Source organism: Cyprinus carpio, chromosome A22 (assembly GCF_018340385.1).
Source record: "Cyprinus carpio isolate SPL01 chromosome A22, ASM1834038v1, whole genome shotgun sequence".
In the NCBI taxonomy this organism is placed as follows: Eukaryota; Metazoa; Chordata; class Actinopteri; order Cypriniformes; family Cyprinidae; genus Cyprinus; species Cyprinus carpio.
Window position 1 is genome coordinate 1,990,834 of NC_056593.1, and position 7,239 is coordinate 1,998,072.

The following is a 7,239-nucleotide window of genomic DNA, read 5'->3' on the forward strand; positions in this document are numbered from 1 at the left end:
GTTGTCGAGACACCTGCGTTTATTATCCAGATGTCTCCATTCATCACACAGGGGCTCTCAATTTGTACTCTGGAAAATCACTGAAAGTTTCAAGGAGAACAACATGCTGCAAATTCACTTCACAAAGAAGAAGAGAAAAATATAAATCAAACGTCAGTGGGAATTATAATTAGGGAAGTATAATTAGGAACATGAAACCTAGCAAGAACATTTACATTTCATACCAAAATTAATGAAAAATAAGCAATTAACTATTGCATGAATTAAATGAATCCTTTTTTCTTTTTTTTCTGATAATAATTGCTGCATTGACATAGTATGGTCCATAATACAAAAATGAGTACCAAAAATAAGCAATTATATATTGCATAAAGTAAATTTTATTCATAACTTTTTTTATGATAATAATTTGCTGGATTAAACATGCAACATAGTACAGTCAATAATATAACAAATAAATTACTAACAATATATTATATATTGCATAAAGTAAATAAAGCTTGTATTTATGATTTTTTTGAAAATTATTTTATTTATTTATTTATTTTCTGATAATAATAAATAGTTTAATTAAATATGCAGCATGGTATAGTTCATAGGATAATAAATAAATTAGTAACAAAATAAGCAATTTTATATTGCCCGAAGTAAGTTAATCCATATTTATTTATTTATTTTTTTATCTGTCTATCTGATAAATATCATATTGCTGAATTAAACAAAGTATGGCACATAGTATAATTATATATTTATTATACATAGTATAATAAATTAGTAACAGTAGAATAGCATAATGTCAAAAATTTCTCTCGGTAAAAAAAAACTTAGTGCATTAAAAATAATATGTAAAAAACTAATTGGTAAAAAAAAAACATTAATATTGTAAATTTAATATTGTTCTGCTTTTTATATTGATCTAAAATTCAAAATAATTTAAAAAAGTATTTGAAAACATCGTTTTTTATTGTTAAACATTGTTAAAACAAGTCATAAGATATTGTTTTTAGAAAATATAAATGTAATTTACTGGCAAATTGTTGCTTCTTGTCCTAAGCATAAATTAAAAAAATAAAAAATAACAATAATAAAATCTAAATAAATAAGTAAACTAAAAAAAAAATATAGTCTCTGAAACCAAGTTGTAATGTTTTATAACAAATTATTATTATTAAATTGATTAATCTAATAATAATATTATAATAACAAATAAATAAACATAATTTTCTTGTACACTTATTTTGTGGATTGCTCAGTAATCGCCGTAAGATTCACACAAACATTCCCTCCCCTCCAGCTGAAAACAGAGATACGTACGTCTTCATCACGTACTGCCGAGAGAAAGGAAGGAGAAATCAAGAGGATGTCTCTCAAGATGGTGTTTGGGTAGTGAGAGCAGATAAGATGACACCATCTGCGTCTCGCCTCCTGTTTGGCTCTCCAGAGGAACAGCTCCATGATGACTGCCGCCGCCGCCACGCAAGAGTGGGAAATGAATATTGAAAATATCTGGCCAACGCTCGTAATTGGGGCTAAAGGCAACAAGTCACAGATACTCAGTGGATTGGTCACAGATATTCTGCTCTCAGCGTGAGGTTGGCGTTTGTTGGCCCGGCGTCCCGCTGAACCCAGGTTGTGGGATAATCTCATGCAACAACAGATTTGCTTTCCATTACGTGCCCATTAGTCATGGTGTATTTACAGGCTAACTGCCATGTAGCCCCAGTTCAGACGTCGTCTCGTTGCCAGTGGATCGCTGTGTACCATCCCAAACTGTTCATGTGCTCGTCTGCACCACAGGAATCCAAACAGAAGTTAGCGTTTAATCGCACGGGGGTGAATACTTTTGCTTGATGGGGAATTAGCTGGCTAATGCGGGATTAGCAAACGCTTAGATCATTAACTACTGTATTGGAGGCAGACAGACAATAGTATGGAAACAACGGCTGTCGTACGAAAGAAACTGAAACAGAATAACGTAAAGATATCGCAGATGATTAAGCGCAGCTAGCGCTACTACCATAGAATCTTGAAATATGCAGTATATTGACATTTTCTTAGTAAAAATTAATATCTATTGAGTAAAAAATGTAGAATGGTTCTCAACTGGTTTGCAATACGCTTATATGCAGATGTAGAGCAGCGTGAATTAGCACAACATTTTGACATTTTCCTATTAAAAACTATTCTTACGGAGAAATTATGTAGGGTGGGATTTGACTGTGATATGCTAATTTGCAGATTTAACGCAAACTAGCACTGCTAAGGATGCATGAGCTCGCAACATTAGCAACAACATTTTGACATTTTTCAAGTGAACAAGAATATTCACTGCAAAATAATGTAGGTTTGGGACTCAACTTAATTATTGTTTCTTAATACACTGATTTAGCGCAACTAGCTCTGGTACAGCAGTGCGAATAAATAACAGCGTATTAACATATATTCAGAGCGAAAAACAATATTTACTGCTAACAAAAATGTAGGGTGGGGCTTGACTAGATTGCAATATGCTAATACGCTGATTTAGCACAACTAGCACTGTTTGAAACAGCGGCATGAATTAGCAACATTAGAAACAACATACTGACATTTTCCTAGTATAAAAAAAGAATATTTACTGAGAAATTATGTATGATGGGAATTGACTGGATTTTTGTTTGTACGCTAATAATTTAGCGAAACCAGCGGCATGAATTAGTAACATTACCCTTCCAAGTACAAAAATAATAATTACCCAGAAATAATGTAGAGTGGGACTCGACTGGATTGCGATACGCTCATATGTTTATTTGACGCAACTAGCGCTGCTACAATAGCATGAATTAGCAATATTAGCAATAACATATTGACATATTTACTGCGTTTAACACTGCATGTGTTAAAGCTGCATGAATTCGCAACATTAGCATTTTTATGTATTTTCCTAGTGCAAAGAATATTTACTGTTAAATAACGTAGGATGGCACTTGACTGGATTGCGATATGCTAACATGGCGATTTAATGCAAATATCGCTGCTACAGCTGTATGCAACATCATTCATATTGGTATTACTGTTAGCCACGATTGCTATTGTTAGCAAGCAATGCAATTTTATTTTCAAAGTGCAACGTATTTCCAAAGTGAAAATTGTTTGATTTGTACATATTGATGAAAGATGGCTAATCAAATGGCAAATCAAATTAAACCAATGATATTTAAGAATAAATGACCATAAATATGGCCAAGTTTGCCGGCCAAATGTCTGATCTGAAAACACAGTGTACTCAGGAGGAGCAGGAGATCTAGTGTCAGATGTTGATTAAGGGTTCATCAGGACTAAATCAGAGAGAATAAAGCAACACACGGCTCCTTGCATCTCAGACGCACTTCCTCTGTTGTACGGAGAGTGTTTGCAGTCCCAAAGCCACATGGCAGGAGAAACACTTAATCTGCTCAAATGAGCTCCGTAATCACGCATGAGGGTGTAGTAAGAGTGAGCTTATACTGTGAATTAACGCCACATTCACAGCCCTAATTAATGACAGCCTGACAGAACCGGACTCACATGCTGTTAAATGTACAAATAAACAAGACGAAAAACAGAGACTTTCTGTTAAAAAATCCTAGTGAAGTGTCTACCTAGACCTCAAATATACCTAATTTTGGTGAAAGCGAGTTGAAGTGTTTCTTAATAATAAAAATAATGTTAGCGACCTCCATCAGGCTGCTTTGTGGAGTCTTGAGCGGGTCGTTCAGGTTACTTTCTCCCCGTGGCGCTCGTCTGGATGAAACTATTAATATTCAGCCCTATGGACAGACGATGCACTCGTTTTAGCTTCTGGATTATTGCAGCCGATAATGTGGGGTCATTAGTGTTTAATGTGACGCTCGCTGCAGGAGAACCGATGCGTTTGGCATCCAAGAAAGCAGCAGTCGGGGGTCAGTCTTTGGATGTGCATGAGAAAATATGGCAAAATAAATGTGTTTATTGAATGTGTGTTTATGTCTGAAAGCGAGTAAATGCACATTCAATAAACATATTTGTTTTTCCATTTGATTCTGATGATTAACGTTTACTAGCTATCAGTATGGATCTTACAGTTCTATTAAAGTTAGCTTGCATTAAATATTTACTCAAGGAATAAATTGAATAGAGATAAAAAAAAAGATAAAATGATATAATAATATTAAAATTAAATAAAAATAACAAATGAAGAAATTGTAGTAAATAAATAAATAAACATAAAATAAAATAGGATAAATAAGATTAAATAAAAAATAACAAAATGATAAATGTGAAAATAACAAAATAATTATTATAAGAAAAAAAAACTAAATAAGATACAATAATATAATTAAAACTAAAAACCAAAACAATAAAAAAGATGATGAAATAAAAAAATAATACTATAATAAAATAAAATATAAAAAGAAGAACATTAGAAAATGAAACAAAAAAAAGATAAAATAGCAAATATAAAAAAATAAGTACAAAAGAAATAGAAAAATGAAGAAAAAAAATTATAAAACAGGATAAAACAAACTAATAAAAGCAGTATCAAATAAATATAAAAAATGTAAAAAAAAAATATAAAAATACTAAGAAAAAAATAAAGAACAATAAAAAGAACATTTATATAAAAAATGAAATAACAAAATGAAATATTAAAAATAATATTAAATAATACAAATAAAATAAGAACAAAATTCTAAATAATAAGATATAAATAATATCTTAAAAATACAATGTAAAAATATTAAATAAAATAACATGAGATAAAATGGGGGTGGGGAGGGGGTTGGGTTGAAGAATAATAAAATGTTAAAATAAACCAAAATAAGATAAAGAAAATTAAAAATAGGCAAATAAAATATATACTGTATGTATTGATCAGCAGCTATTCCACTTCTTGGTAAAACAGAGGTTAAGGTAGTCTCTTGCACAAACATGATGTGATATAATGAGGCATCGGTCGCAGGATTTTCTGCTGAACATCTCTCAGTACAGTCGCTCTGCTCCAGATGATTGAGTCTGAACTCCAGCCTGAGCGATCGCTGCTCAGATCCACATCAGTCACGGACGCACAATATCTGTCTGTCTGCTCAAATATACCATCCAATAAGTGCTAAGCACAGGTCATCAGCTGTTTTCAGTTCCAGCCAGAGTCTGAGTAAACCACAGCATCCTCATCGATCAGGACTCAAACACAGCTGAGGGAGACGCCAGGGAAATATTGATGAAATGCGACACACAGGAGCTGCAGGCCGATCAATAACACATCTTCATATCACTACAGTCTGCTGACTTTCTGAATATAGAGAGTATATTTACAATTTAGAGCAATTGTTTTATACATTATTTGATATAACCTATGTATTTTATAATATTATTAATAAAATACACATATACAATTAAATTGTTTGTATGCATACATACATATACTGTACATACTTATGTTTTATGTTTTTTTATTAGAGGATTTGTAACGATTTGTAAATTTAAATATTTTTATTATTAAATGTTTTTATTTATTAATGTATGCTATTTTATATAGAGTAGACTGAACTTTATATGAACTGTATGATTTATATTTTCATATTTATATGCATATATTTTATTTATCATTTATTTTATTTTTAGAATGGTAAAATAATATAACATTATACACACACACACACACACACACACACACACACACACACACACACACATACATAAACATACATAAAAATAATAAACAAAACAATGTATTTACATTAAAAAACTATTTATATATTTTAAAATATTATAATAGAATTATACATATTTTTAGATATTTAATAGTAATATAAAATAGTATGTATAAATTCTAAGTAATTATACAATTACACTAAATAATAAATCAAATAATTCATTTAAATGTAAAAATGTATACATACATAAATAAGATCAACTGGAAAATAATAATATATAATAATATTAACATAATATAAAATAAGCTGTTTTATATACAGTACATTAAAATGTTTATGAATTGTTTAATTTCAAATTCCATAATTATATGCATTTATTTAATTTATAATTCATATTATCTGTTATAGTGTTAAAATAAGAAAACATTTAATTATATATATATAATTATACAACTTATATACAAATTAATAAATAGAATGTACAGTATATAAACGTTATATTATAATAAAATTATACACAGTTTTAGATATGTAATAATAAAATAAAATAGTAAATTATCTATAAATATTGTCATTATAAAATTCAACAAAATAATAAAATTATATATTTAAATATAAAACAGTTATACAAGTTTTTTGTAATTTTAGTGTTTTTAGTATTAACAGACAGGTTCATAGCAATTTCAGTGTTTTTAGTATTAACAGACAGAAAATTATATAATAATAATAATAATAATTCTATATATATATGCTGGAAAAACTTTTTGTATTACATTTTGATGGTGACAACATTGGTTGAGACACTTTTGAGAAATGGGCATTGCTGGTGAATAAACTGTATTATTTATAATTCATAATTGTTTTCTCTGTAAGCTTGTTTTGGACATCTGAGCTCAGACAACATCAAACTGCTTAGGCTTTTAATGGTGTGATGAGGTGAACGAGTGTGAAGCACAGCATCCATTACCAGCCGAGACAAAACCAGCGCTGATGTCCAGAAGACTGAAGAGTCGTGATCTTACAAGCCTTTCATAATTAGGCCGATTTAGCCTGGCTAACGAGGCCAGGAGAAGTCCTGAGGGAAACACACAGGTCTGCTTCGTGCCCTTTCGTGTTTGTTTTGGAAAAAGCTCATCAGGAGAGATTATATTTGTTTGTAGAAACTAAGGTGTCTGCAGAAGATTGAACAGAGCAGATGAAACTCTAACTGATAGTCTCTGTGATGCTCTCCTTCATGAAGGTTTGTGTACAGCTACTGTAAATACAGTCCAATCTCTGCTCAAAAACTCCTCAGAGGAACAGTGAAGCACACAAACCCTGAACCCGAGCAGTTCAACACAGATTTACTGATGAAATATGACTCCAGAAGAGATGCTTTTGGATTGTTTTTGAACAGTACTTGTTTTTTTTTTTTTTTTGGTGGAGCTGCCATCATGACAGTGCAATCTCTTTTCTATTGGTGTTAAACAAAAATAAAATATAGTATGTAATAATAAAATATAAGAAAAATATGTAGATAATACATTTTTTATATATATTTGCATTTGGGTGTGTTATAGTAAAACAAAAATGTGAAGTAAACTCA